Genomic DNA, 13,702 nt, shown 5'->3' on the forward strand with positions numbered 1-13,702 from the left:
ACAAAGGCAGAGGCTGGGATGCTGGATTCTGAGATGCTCTCAAATGCTATCTTTTTATTAAAATGAGATAAAAAGCAAAATGTTGTCAGGGAAAGACATAAGTAAAAAAGTAATTCTTTGAGAAAAAATGTTTTAAGAACAGCTCATGGGACTCTGAAAGATTCTGTCTATTCCATTTTTTTCCTGTTTTACAATTTATACATTCTTTATTTAAATTTTATTCATCTTTGCTTTACCAGGACATTCAGTAAACTTACTATGCTCAAATCCTCATCACATCAATAGGAAGTCAGTACATGAAATAAAAATACTTTTTTTTCCATATTGTCATAACAAGTTAATGTACTCTTAGTATATACTCACTTGTCTTGTTTACATCAACATTACCCTCAAGCGTTTTACTTGAGATCAGTATCATTTATCTGTGAGATTAATTCTCATAACTAACATTACTATGCTTCATGAAACCAAACTACTACAATATACAGCTTGCTTGCTTAGGGAAGAAGTTTGTCTTTTCACTACAGTATCTATTCCTGTTTTGAGCACAAAAATGCTGCATGGCACAACCAGTCACTCTGGTCACTGTCCAGGACAGGAAAACCATCATGTCTCTTTGTCATTCTGCATTATGGTGTTGTTTTGGTTTTTTTCATGAGTAAAAGAAAAAATCCAAATAACCAAACCAAGCAAATAGAAATCCCATCCAAGGTTCAGGAGGAGATCATGTGCAGCTTGGTATCATTGTAACCTGAAATTATGGATGAGTTTGAGAATGATTCACGGAACATAGCTGAGAAGCATCATAGGACCACAATTTGGACATAGAACGCAGAGGTTTACATGTGGGTAATTTAACACACTAAGATGCTATTATACTGCCAGGCTGTGCTATTCTGGAGAATATTCCCCAAGTAATTAAAATACAATACTACTTAATTTTGGCTCAAAACAAAAGGAGAAATAGTTTTAAACCCACCTTCACTTTGCAATGAATGATGGCACCTGAAGTTAATCTTCTTCCTGCCATATCTGGTAAAATATAAAAACTAAAAAGCAAATCAAGCAGGAACCACCAGGGAAGGAATTCAAAGAGCTGCCTGTAGTCCAAAGCAGAAGTCTGCTAATCATCTTGGGCTGGATAGGTTGTCCAATTTCATTTTGTGGCTGTTGTTTGAGACTTGCTCAAGAAATGTTATTTAGTACAAGGCAAACCATGCCAACATCTTGACAGTGTACAAGGCTGCATTTTAGAGCTATGAAATTTTACAGACACTATCTAATTTATTAGAACATGTGCACCCACTTTCTCCTTGCTTTTCCAACAGGAATAGTCTTCCCTGTACATCCAAGACTGTTGAGATGTTGTTTCCTGAAGCTGGAGCCTCTCTAATGGGCAAAAATGTATAATACCAGCCAAAAAAAAGAAAAAAAAATTTCCTACGGTAGAAGGAGTATCTGTTGCATTGTCCACCACAGGGATAGTCAAGCTGTGAACTTGCAACATACGTAACACTTGGGAACTTATAGGATGACCTACCTAAGAGTTACACCATACAATGAGTGTCAGGGCATTCTAGTCTCAGATGACTCCACAATAGTCAGATTACACTACTGGATATCTTTCTTACATTACTGCTTATAAATTCTAAGGATACACAAAGAGAAATAACACGTGACTTGCCAAAACCATGATGGCTTTTTAATTTCATGTCTTCCATCCAGACCTTTGCTGGTCTTTTGCTTCCAGAATCAGGCAGGCAAGATGTAGAATTATATACTCTGACTATAATGAAATTTTGGAGTTTATGATTTCCCTTTGCTACTGTATTTATTTCCATCACAGTACTGGCAGGAAGTTCCAGTCAGGAGTAGGATCCCAATGTGTTAAACCTACATAAACACCTAAATAGAAAGATGTAGGTATCAACTGAAGAACAATCCAGGGCAAAACTTATCATGGATAGGAAGGAAAAGTAGACCTAGTAAGTTGCGTATGGCCAACAAGGTGAAAAATTGGAACCAATCTGCAGGATGTCACTGGTGGATGGTACCTCCTCAGAGGAAACCATGGCTGCCAATTCAGGCATCCTGCTTACTGCAGTGTGAACTGCAGACTGTTGCTGCAGAAAGGTTCTGTTCAAAAACAGCCCCTGGACACTGCACCAAACACTCAGAATGGATCCGATGCTTATTGGAAAGAGTGCACCTTCTACTTCATTTACCTCTAAGCTGAGAAAGAAGAGTATAATTGAACATGCTTCCCTCTTTTAGAGTAATTTGTTCATGAACTTGTTCATGTTCATTGTTACCCTGAAAGCAAGTGGGTATATAAAGAACTCCTTCCTCAACAGGGGAAAGAATGCGAGCACATTCTTACACAGCCTGTGTACAGGAAATCATTCACAAACCTTCAAAGGCATTGATGGGGGAAGGGACGAGGCTGGAATGGCATTCCTTGGGCAAGAGCACATGAAAGTCTGGTTGGATTAGTGTAATATATTACACAAATGTGACACAAAAATGTTCATGGATTACACTTCCTTCACTGTATCATATTAGCACCTCATCATCCCAGCCTACCACAAACAGATGCTAACAAGATATGAGAAGAGAGCTAGAATATGCTGAGGTTTCTGTCTCACATTAGTAGTGTGCATAATACACTGTGATTCCGCTTGCCAACATGTGATGCACAAATTACTAATGCATAATCTTTGAAAAGAACCGAAACAAAACAAGGCATTAGTATGAAAAGTGTGTTTACAATGTGCTGCAAAAATGAAAACGTGTGCTCTGTGTGGAGAAAATCTATCCCACCTCCTGCAAGATCACAAAGATAGAGTAGAACGTGTTAAAGTCCCTAACTGGTACACACTAGAAATGCACTGTTCCCTTCCAGTGAGTTTCTCAACATACTTTTACAAAGTCTTAAGGCATTGATTTACTCAAACTGTATTATTTAACAGGGTTCATATGGTCTTTATTTAACTGGACCTTTTCTTTGCAAGTGAAGTTGGCCTTGGTGTTGAATCCGAGGATACAGAGAAGCATCAGTCACGTGACAGCCCAAAGACTCTGAGATATCTCGACTCAATAGATTTTCTTCCTCACATTCAGTCCTACAACTCAGGACATAAGATGATATAACACATAGACAACAGCCTTTTTATACGGGCTCACTTCCTTTTAAAGGGCCAAAAGGCTACGCAGATGCCTATGCTCACATTCATACAGTAAGAAGCACTTTTGCCCCATGCAGCCCATTCAGAGATAAAATTCATTAATTATTCCTGTGCATATTTGAAGATGCCTTGCTTTCACGAGCAACAGAAGAAATTTGCAGCTGCTGAAAAAATGGCCTTCCAGATTGCTATCTCAAGTGCTTTACTGCACACGAGTATGTGGGAAATTATTAATAATAATAATAAAGAATGAAATGCACACTATATAAACTGGGTCAAGCTGTGCATCAAAAGTTTATTTTTGTTTGGTTTTAATATATCTACATGGGGAAATAAATATGACAGATAAAATCTCCTTGGCTTTCTCTCTCACAATGGTAATTATGCCAGGCCTTCAGTGCAGTAAGGTTACAATTATACAACCCTGTTTCTGGTTTCCTCTAGACATATGTGCAATATATACATTGCACATAAATTGGCTCAGCCTAATTATTTTTAAATAACATGTATGCTTTTAAAAATAGTAAGCAAAAATGGAACTGCCTAAATCTATTGTGGCTCATGTTTTGTTTTTCCCCAGGCATTAAAAACCTGTGTCTGATCTTTTCTTGAAAACATTTTTGAGGGGGGCAGCATAGGGGGAAGATTTCCTCTCAGGTTGAAAACCAGATATGCTTTGCCCTGTTCTGTGTCCATCACAGCCACAGCACTCCGGTTTGAACAGAATCTCATCTGTTAGAACTCAAATATGAAGCTGTAGCCCGAAAAGATTTTTTTTTTCCTCCACATGATTGTAAATAAGGGGTTTTAAGGTGTGTTTGGACACAAACCTGTTCTTATTACTTTGGAAAAAACTTGCTTGTCAAACAGCTGAAATATAAGTTTTCAAAATTTTTTTACTTGTAACATAACCCATAGCACATTATTTCAAAATGCATACCAAGCATGTTGTGAGTGGAAAACTGTAGCTGCTGGTGGCATAAAAGTGAATAAGCACAGTGATGGCAGTTCAAGTCCTGACAGGTATTTTTGCAAGGACACCAAAGATGCTGGAACAGCGAAGTCACGACAATCATGCGGGAAAGGTGTAAAGCACTGATGTCTCAGCACCACTGTCACCTACCTGCAGGAATCTGATGCTCCTTAGTGCTCCAATGAGCTGCTGGACTCCTTCCACAGCGTCTGTAATGCCATTACTGAGGTGGATCTGCCTTTCCCTCAGCTGATTTCACTGTTATAGCACCCTTAACATTGACAGAAGCTCAAAGAGCACACACTGGCAAAAAGGAATTCCTAAGAAGCAATGAGTCCAGCATGGTGAAGTTTACACATCTAAACATTTGGGCTAAGTAGTTACCCCATCAAGTCATGGTCTAGAAGAAGCCAGAAATCCTAGCTCCCAGTTCTCTGTCCAGTCCCAGAGGTCTAATCACTTTACAGATTCCTTTTTGTACCTGGTCTGTATCTCACATTTAACATATTTGAAATAATAAAGAGAGAAAAAATGTGTACATTTATGGTATTTAGTTAAATTACACGAGCATCAAATAAAAACTGAGAGTGTTCATTACTGTGATTCAGGCTCCATTCTCTCTGTCACCCAAAAAAAGTGGGGAGCAAGGAGCTCAAGGCACACTGCCAAGTGTGTTCACACTCAAGGGCTTTTTCCTGCAGAGGATGGGAGGAGTCTGAGTTTTCCTCACATGTTATTTGCTTATTTGACTATCATTGGTTGACATTATGTCAGCTAGTTAATGAATGAATCTGGTTTTATAGCTTTTGCACTTGTGCCTAGGGGTCACCCTACACATATTTTTACAAATTAGAAAAATAAATTAATTAATTTAACTTATTTTCTACTGGGAAACTGCACACCTGAAATAACAACTATTTTCTCCAACATACTTAGTTGTGCTCTGCCAGAAGGCATTTCTTCCCTCCTCCTTGGCTGAAAAGCCCTCCTAGCCAGCAGGTTGCAACCAGGCACTGTTCAGTAACAATGACTTTACAAACTCTCATATACACAGCTAGCTCCAAGTTACCAGCTACTTCCAAACAACACATTTTAATTCTCTAGCTAAATGAGGCTTCTTTCCCCCCTCATGTTGTGAGTACATTTTGCAGATGATGTTTATCTGCCTGAATTCAGGCCACCCACTCCTCAAATTTAGTTTCCCATTCCACAAATTTTCCAAGAGATTTCTCTGGAAACTTTTCCTTTTTTTTTTTTTTTTGGCTACATCATTCTCAAAACAATCATGCCCAAGATGATAATGCAGCAAAAACCTTTCTGATAAGTGAGGTAACACTTTTAACTTTTGACTTACATATGATATTCAACTCAGAATTGAAATCAACTTAAGATTTGGTTGGGGTTTTTTACCCTCTCACAGCCTCATATCAGTCTGGTGACTTTTTACAGATAATTGTATGTGAAACTTATATACTGTGTAATAAAACCAATTTTGTATCTTGTTTTCTATATAATTTCTAAATGAACTCAGTTATTTTTAAAACTGAGAATTCTGTATATGCTATATATATATACTCAGGTACACCCTGAGTGAAAGAACACAGGAAAAATATTCTCCTAGATACTTTAAATTTTTTAACATTACCATTTGCCTTTTGCATTCTTTCTGAGAGATTTAAAAATCACAATGATTTCTCTAAACCTGTAGCTCAGTCTGGGAAGGAAGAGGATCCACAGGACATTCCTGAGATGAACAATCGCCCAAGATGAAACAAGACTTCCAGTACTGACAATGAAAACAAGGACTTAAGAAAATGCATTGTCCTAAATATCAGACCTCTTTGTTAAAAAAATTCAAAACACACCTTTGAAAAATCTCAAACGTTCTATAAACTTGTTTAATCTGGTATTGTTTCATAGACTAATTTATGAAAAAGAAAATTCACCTAGAAGCACAAGCTGAAATAGTGATCTTTCTTACAGATGGAGAGAAGGTACATGCAGTTATTTGCCTATTTTTCAAATTTCCTGGAAACCTTTATTATTATTTTTAGCACTATATTTATTTAGTCTCTTTCTGAATAATTGTTCAACAAGAAAATTTTATGAAGCTATAGATTAGATCCAGATGAAAAATGGCACTTACTTAATGTTGATGATTGTTTTGTAAAATTCCTTTAAAAGTGTACTCCTATGTGATTTTTCTTCCTTCCTTCCTTCCTTTAAAAATACTTTAAAAAATCTGGAAGTATATTTGTTACTATCAAGGGACTTTCATGATTAATTCACATTACTCATATTCCCTAAACACAGATTTGACTAATATGCTCTATACTTGCTGCCATCACACTTATAAATGTACATAAACTGAATGTAATTTAAAAGAAAAATATTCCTAATCTTTTCAATAAAAGAGGGGATAACTGGTAATAACAACAGTATTTGGGATATTTCACCTCTTTTTCTAAGTACAGAGTTTCTATACACTATGATTTTTGGCAGTTCTGCTCAATAATTTTCATAAACTTTGTTTGATCCATGACGTAGTAGCATTCATTTGCACTGTAGCATATCTGAACAATGTCATTACTGATTATTGGTCTTTTACACGACACTACTTTTGTCCTGTCACTACATAACTCTTGAGCTCACAGAAATGAAATTAATTTTCCATTGTATTGAAACACGCTAGCTTTTCTTTTTTTTTTTCTTTTCATGAGCAAACTAAGCTGTACAAATGTTCACATAAAGCCAAGGCAATAGGGGGATAAAAGCAGATGAAGACAATTCATTTGAAAATCAAAGCAGTGCTCACAGAAATATGTTGGCAGGATTCACCCAGCTCTACTTCAGAGTTGCTTAAACACTGTATAGAGCAGAAGAAGAACGGGAGTAATGGTTTCTCCTGGAATCAGTTCAATCAATTAATCTGTCTCATTTTTTTTCCCTCGATCATTTAATTACCACTGCAAAAAAGCAGGGGGAATTAAGTCACAAAATAACCATTCATATAACGTGATGAATCTAATTGAAGCCTTTGTAAGCGATCAGATCCTGGGGTAAGGCTGGACCAGCCTCATCCCACCCAGTTGTACGCTGGCAGGGTGCACTGCACTGGCTGCTGACTTTGGACGAGAGTTCCAGCACAAAGACTGAATTTTCTTGCCTATGTGGCTAAAACCAGACGTCATGCAGCCAGTGAGATTTGGTGATGGTGGCTGCGTGTTCTGCAGAGAAAGGGGCACCCCCTTGCTGGGAAGGAGGCTGAGACCAAGTTGGTGTCTCTGGTTTGGTGCCAGAGGAGAACCTGTGAGCCCACCTGCACCCAGGGAGTGCTTCCCCACTGGAAACACACACTTACCTGTTTTTCTTTCCCTGTTTCTTGCTGCTGTGTGGTCCCATCCAACCGGGCAGCAGGCCGTGGGCCCCCTCTCCTGCGGGAGGTGGAAGGCACTCAATGACCAGCTTCTCCCAGGCTGGCCTTTCTCTTGTGCTGGAACCACGGCCCTCCCTGAGCCCTCTGCCACTTTCCTCCCACTGCCCTTGCTGGGCCAGTGAAGAAGGAAGGAAGAGTGTCAGGAGTGAATGCGGCCCTGCCACAAGTAGCAGGGCAGGGTGGGCAGCACCACACCGTGCTCAGATCTCCCACAGCCATCTTTCTTGCCTTTCACCGTGGTCAGCAACCCACCCTATATTTGGTTTGGGCTCCCCCCCTTTCCATAGTATGAAACTCACTGTGTTATTAAACTCATGAGTCCCAAGACAGTGCAGGTCTGTAGAGCTCGCTGACACCAGCGGTGTGCGCTGCATGAATGAGGGGGACAGGAGCCCGGCCCGGGCAGCGGGGCCGCACTGGGGCAGGTGCCGGCCGGGGCAGCGCTGGGGCAGTGCCAGGAGCTGAGGCAGGGAAAGAGAAGCTCGATGTGCTCTCCGCGAGCCACACTGCTTTCCCTCCTGGCTGCAGCATTTATTAGTCTTATCTGTTCTTCTCTCCCACTAGGTTTTGGCGGGGGTAAAATGGGTCCTGTTAATTATTTAGTGGTGAGGGGCTGCCCGGACAAGCTGTGGATGCCCATCCCGGCATGCGTTCACAGCCAGGCTGGATGGGGCTTTGAGCAACCCGGCCGAGCGGGTGGCACCCCGGGGTTGTACTTAGAGGGGCTGTAAGGCGCTGTTCCTCAGCGTGCCCCCACACCAAGGGCGCTGTGCCCGCCCGGCACGGCCCGGCCGGCGGGGGCGGAGCGGCGGCCGAGCGCCGCGTCCCCGGCAGAGGGCGAGCGGCCCCCGCCGATGTCGCTGCGCCGCCGCTCCCGGGCCGCCGGCGGAGCCCGGCTCCCAGCACGGACAAGGGTGAGCGTGTCCCGCTAACACCAAAACACTTTTAGTTAGAGGTCCTTTGTTGCTCTTGGTTTGGTTTTGTTGGGTTTTCTCAGGTACCATACTTACCCCCCACCCCCCCACTCCTGGTAATCAATTTCCTGAAATTCTTCAAGGCGTCGTAAGCCGTAACAATGAAAATCATAACCAGCAAGGATTTTAATTTCCTTAGTGAGTTATTTAAGCAATGAGACATGACAAGGTTTGTGTTATGCTGGGATGTCGCTTCGCCTCAGGTGAGCTACGTTAGGCAGGAGGCCGAAAATCGAAAGCTGAAGCCGCCTGGAAAGAGTCTATTCCGGGATGCTTCACAGTTTTTGGCATCAGCCAGTGGGTCTGTATGAGTAGACTCAGGATGAAAAAAAAAAAAAAATTAAGGAAGGAACACAAAAAATATAAATAATTTCCATCTTTTCATTGCACCATAATCCATAAAAGAGCATCTCTTATTTAATCTTCATTTAATTTTTCCCCCTACTGGCTTAAAAGTGAAAAATAAGCACTATAAATTAATTAAAATTAATTAACTCTCTAATATCCAAATTTCATTATTTTTTTAATATTCTAAAATTTCATAGGAGCTCCCCAGATTTCTAAACTAAACATGTAAAACAGAATTAAAATTGTTAAAATCTTAGGTCCTTCAACTTTCTCTGGCTAAAATTCTGGGGTTTTGTTCTGGTTTTCACTGATTTTCAGAAATGTAAGTTTCCTCTTGCCCTTCCTACAGAATATTCTATTTGGAGAAAGGATGCTTTCTTGTTTTTCTCCTATGATCTATTTTATTACATTTCATATTGTCTGCTTTCTATCTCTTGTCACCCGATGGTTAACAATGTGTATCCCATATTTGTCTCTGAAACATTCCTCCTGCTTAAATTGCTGCAGCAACAGTAAAATCAGTTTCATCTCCTGGAAGAGACACCAAAGGAGTTGTTCCTGTTTGCATCAGCAGAGGTGTGAGGCATTTCCCTGTGCAAAGAGCACATTCTAGGGTAGGAATCCTCTTTTTAGACAGAATTCACTTTTAAAGCCCCCCGTTGAAGATGGCAGCACACTGCACAAGTTGGATAAGGTATTGTTATACAAGGGCCAGAGAAAGCTTGATTCTTTGTCTGCAAAATAACCAGTCAAATCACAAGGACTTTGCAAAGATGTGTCCCTATCCCAGCCTCTAAGACTCAAGCCATAAAAATACAACTCACACAAACCTACACATGTGTAGAAGTGTTTGCAAAATAAGGAGCATGACTTTTCAATTTTTTTTTTCAACTGTTAGTTTTAAACTTATGTGCTTTAGGTAAGGAGAGACAGAAGTTGGGAGTATGGCACCTAATACTCAAAATACTCACTGGTCTCAGTGAGTTGGATGTGTAAAAATTTCAGAAAGAAGCCCCACTAGAAAAAGCCAGCTGCAGATGCAAAGTAAGGGGGGGAAGAGACAGATGGGAGCCCTAGAGAAAAAGGAGCCCTGGAGAGATAAAGGAGGGCAAAGAAGGGTAAAGGGAGAGCAACATACATAGACAGAACAAAGAAATGGGGAGAAGAGAGAAACTGGAGAAAGAGGTGGGAGGCAAAACCATCCTGACAAAATGACTTACCAGATACAAAGCAAAGAATATCATTAAATATATAAATATGTTGTGGGGTTTCTTTGTAGAAGAGAAGGGTTGAAAAAAGTCAGAAAGAAGAAGCTCTGTCAAGAAAGTTTCATTGCATATCACCTATTCAGTGAAATATTAAAAGCAGGGGTGCAAAAAGCAGGAAGCCACAGTGATATCTAGCAATTTAAAGGCACCCAAAGCCTAAGGGTTGCTCTGGTTGATAGGAATTACCTTGATGTTTCAGTAAAAACACACTGATCACCCATGTAATGAAATGGAGCAGAAAAAGCAAAGCAACCTGGTCTCATAGGGCTGCATCAAGATAAAATCCTTGTCTGTTACAACAGCTGGAGCTCTTAGTGCCACTTGACATTCAACCTGTTTGGCTGCTATTTGCAGAAAAATCCAAGAACCCTATAATTTTAGGTAACTTGTCTCACCATGCAGGAGCTAGGGGTTGCATCCATTTTGTTGGAGTCAACACGGAGGACTGTATTGAAGCCCATCTGGACAGCTATTTATATTAGTTAAAGTACACTACGTGCTTTTAATTCTAGCTGTGCCATTCTTACTGTCATAGATATAGCTGTGTCAGCACTTTCATTAAAATCCCCTATTTTTAGGGGTTTATCATTCAGCTGTTAAATTTCGCTTTAGGCTGAAACTTGGTATGCAAAGCCTCAGCCTGCAAGCACTTTTTTTTTTTTTTTAGAAATGCAAAAAAAAAAAAGCAAAAACTTTTGGTCACCTTTTATTTTATAGGAAGGCAGATTTTACCATTCAGTAATTTTTTAACTCTGAAAAAAGTTTAATTATCTGAATTTTACAGGCTTGCCCATTATATGCCATGCTGCATTTTTAAAAATAGCACTTCTTTTATTCATGTTGGCAAATTGGCTACTGTCCATAAGCAGTAACTATTTTTAATCATGTTTTTAAGCATATATCCATATTTATATTGTTATGATCCATGCTCTGGACTCTGTAAGGAATAGTAAATGACAGGCCATGTAGGCTTGAGTGCAGAGAAAGAACCACAACAGCTGTTAGTTTGTAAAACCCACACAACTTGGAGTGTAGTCTTCAGCTCATTAGCATAATTAATTTTTAATAATGACAGCATTCATTTTTTTTTTTCCCTGAGTATTCAGGGCCTTCTCCCACCAGTCCCTACTTAGGCAGAGCTCACTTTTATCCTATCAGTGGAAAAGGGCTTGCATCCTTCACTAGTGATTTGTGAACAAAACTGTGCTCTCACTGAATCGGTGGTTATGCCCTGGCACTACACAATTGGCCCATAGGAAACAGAGGTTCTGGCAAGTCTGGGGTCCCTCCCTGAGTCCTGCTTGTTTTGCCACATACACAAAAAGGGAGATGCTTATGGTATCTCAAAATGGTCCACAGAATGACATTTTATAATTCTATATTTCTATTACTCTTGCAGCCTCAACCCAATAAATTAATTATAAACTATATAATTTGACACGATTTTATTAAAAATAAAATTTTATTAAAAATAAAATCTGCCATAAATGGCCAAAGAAATAAGAATTTAAATGATTATATATTTTGGCGTTTTGTATTTGTACTTTCAAGACAATTATCTAAAATATTTCTGCTCTGCCATAAAACCTGAAGTGTCTAACCTGTAAAGGACAGATTATTTGCTAGCTATTTATTCAACTTTCTCTCAAGTCCATTGATAAAATTAAGCTCTGTATGTCATTCTAGGCAACAATCAAGATGTGACTTTAGGAAATAGCATATGTCACTGCAGAATGTAGCCAACTCTGCTAAGTATAAATGAATAAACTTTTAAAAAGCACCTGATCTAAGTTCATGTCTACTCAACAGCACTGATTTCATTCCTGTTCTACCTGTGCTTCTCTTATTTTCATTTTGCTGAAAGAGATGCAGTGTAAAAAATATGAAATGAAGACCCGCTAAATAGCAATAGTTGTACAGACTTGTAAACATGGTGAGCTTGATCTTAAACATCTATCAAGTCAGAGTTCATGCAGACTTCAGAGGGGTCCTAGCTGTATGGCTGCCTGAAAATCCAGTCCTTTGATTGAGCGCCGAACCACAGCAATCCTTCCCAATGGAAACTAATTCATCTCCATTCCGACTGACCACTTTTGCTCTTACTCATCACAGCAGTAGAACTTAACCTGTGCAATTTGTGGCTTGCAGGTTTGACATTGCTTTAAAAAGTATTTCAAACTGATGCTTTTAAATTCCAGCAAAGCAGTTATGGTATGTGCTGACACCATTTGAAGAGGATGACATAACCTTCTTGACAAGGGACTTCCCCACTTCCTTTTTTGTTTCACTAGCTCAAAAATATAGATCTGCAGGAGTCCAGGAGAGCACAAACATTTCTTGACCATAACCAGACTGTCATCCACACTAGAGAAGGAATTAAACTCATGAGAACCACTTGTAGTGGCAGCCTACATGAGAACCAGTGAGGTGACAAGAGCAGGTGACAGGTTAAAATCAGCCCTAGCGCCCACAGGCTGTGCACTGGCTCACGGCATTAAACCCCTCTTCTAAATAACATCACCGCTGCCACCAAAAGCAAAAGCAAAATGGAGCCAGGTTTTATTACCAAGAAGGCGCTCTCCCTCTCGCTGCAGACAGGAAGGGGAGGGCTCTGGTTATTGTTGCAGATTTTTCCCCCCTCTTTCTCCAGGTCTTTAATCCCAGACTTGGCTTGTTGCGCTTCAAATTGAAATATCCTGAACAGATGTAAAAACACATGTGAGCCACTGCTCACAAGCTGTGCAAAGCTTTGTTTCATCTGCTGATGATGTGAGCCTAAAGGAGATCTTTTTAAAATTTCATCACTATTCAAAAGGATAATTAATACGTACCCCCAGGCTTTGATTATGCTATACCCAGTGTGTACTGCTGGTACAAAAATAATGAGGCTCTCATCAGGCCGAATGAATACTTGCAGCAAACATTCAGTTTCCATAAGAAATTTAAGATTCAGCGGCGGTACCATGTAGGTGGCTTAATCTAATTTTAATTTGTAACACAATACAATAGATAAGATCATTTGTTTGTAACCAGCACAGGCATTTTGTTTACATGAAACCCCAGTCAGCATTCAGCAGATGGTCTTTTTAAAGGCTTAATTGAAGTTTTCTAATCTAACCTTTTTTTCCTCCATTACAAAGGGGAAAATAAGAGAAAAAAAAAAGAGAAAAAGAGAAGAAGGGAACTAAGGCAACTACAAGGAAGCAGAAAAATAACTGTAAACCTCTTTTCCAGGGAAAACGCAGAACATTTCTGCCTGCTGTCAGATGCAGGTTCAGTCAGAGCTGGGAAGATGCTGAGGTCAGAGTTTTTAAGCAGCTCCAGAGGTGTATGGAGAGGACCCTTTGCCCCTACCCTTGTTGCTAGTGTGAAGGTTGGCAACAAATCACTGCCCCTGCCACAGGTGCAGTTCTGCCTCTGCCAGGCTCCTGATATTAGCTACCTGAGCTTTTGCACAGGTCAGGCGTCTCCTTCTCATGCCTGCCTTCTCAGAGGCTCATTATTAGATTGTAATTTCT

This window comes from Serinus canaria, chromosome 1 (assembly GCF_022539315.1).
Source record: "Serinus canaria isolate serCan28SL12 chromosome 1, serCan2020, whole genome shotgun sequence".
NCBI lineage: Eukaryota > Metazoa > Chordata > Aves > Passeriformes > Fringillidae > Serinus > Serinus canaria.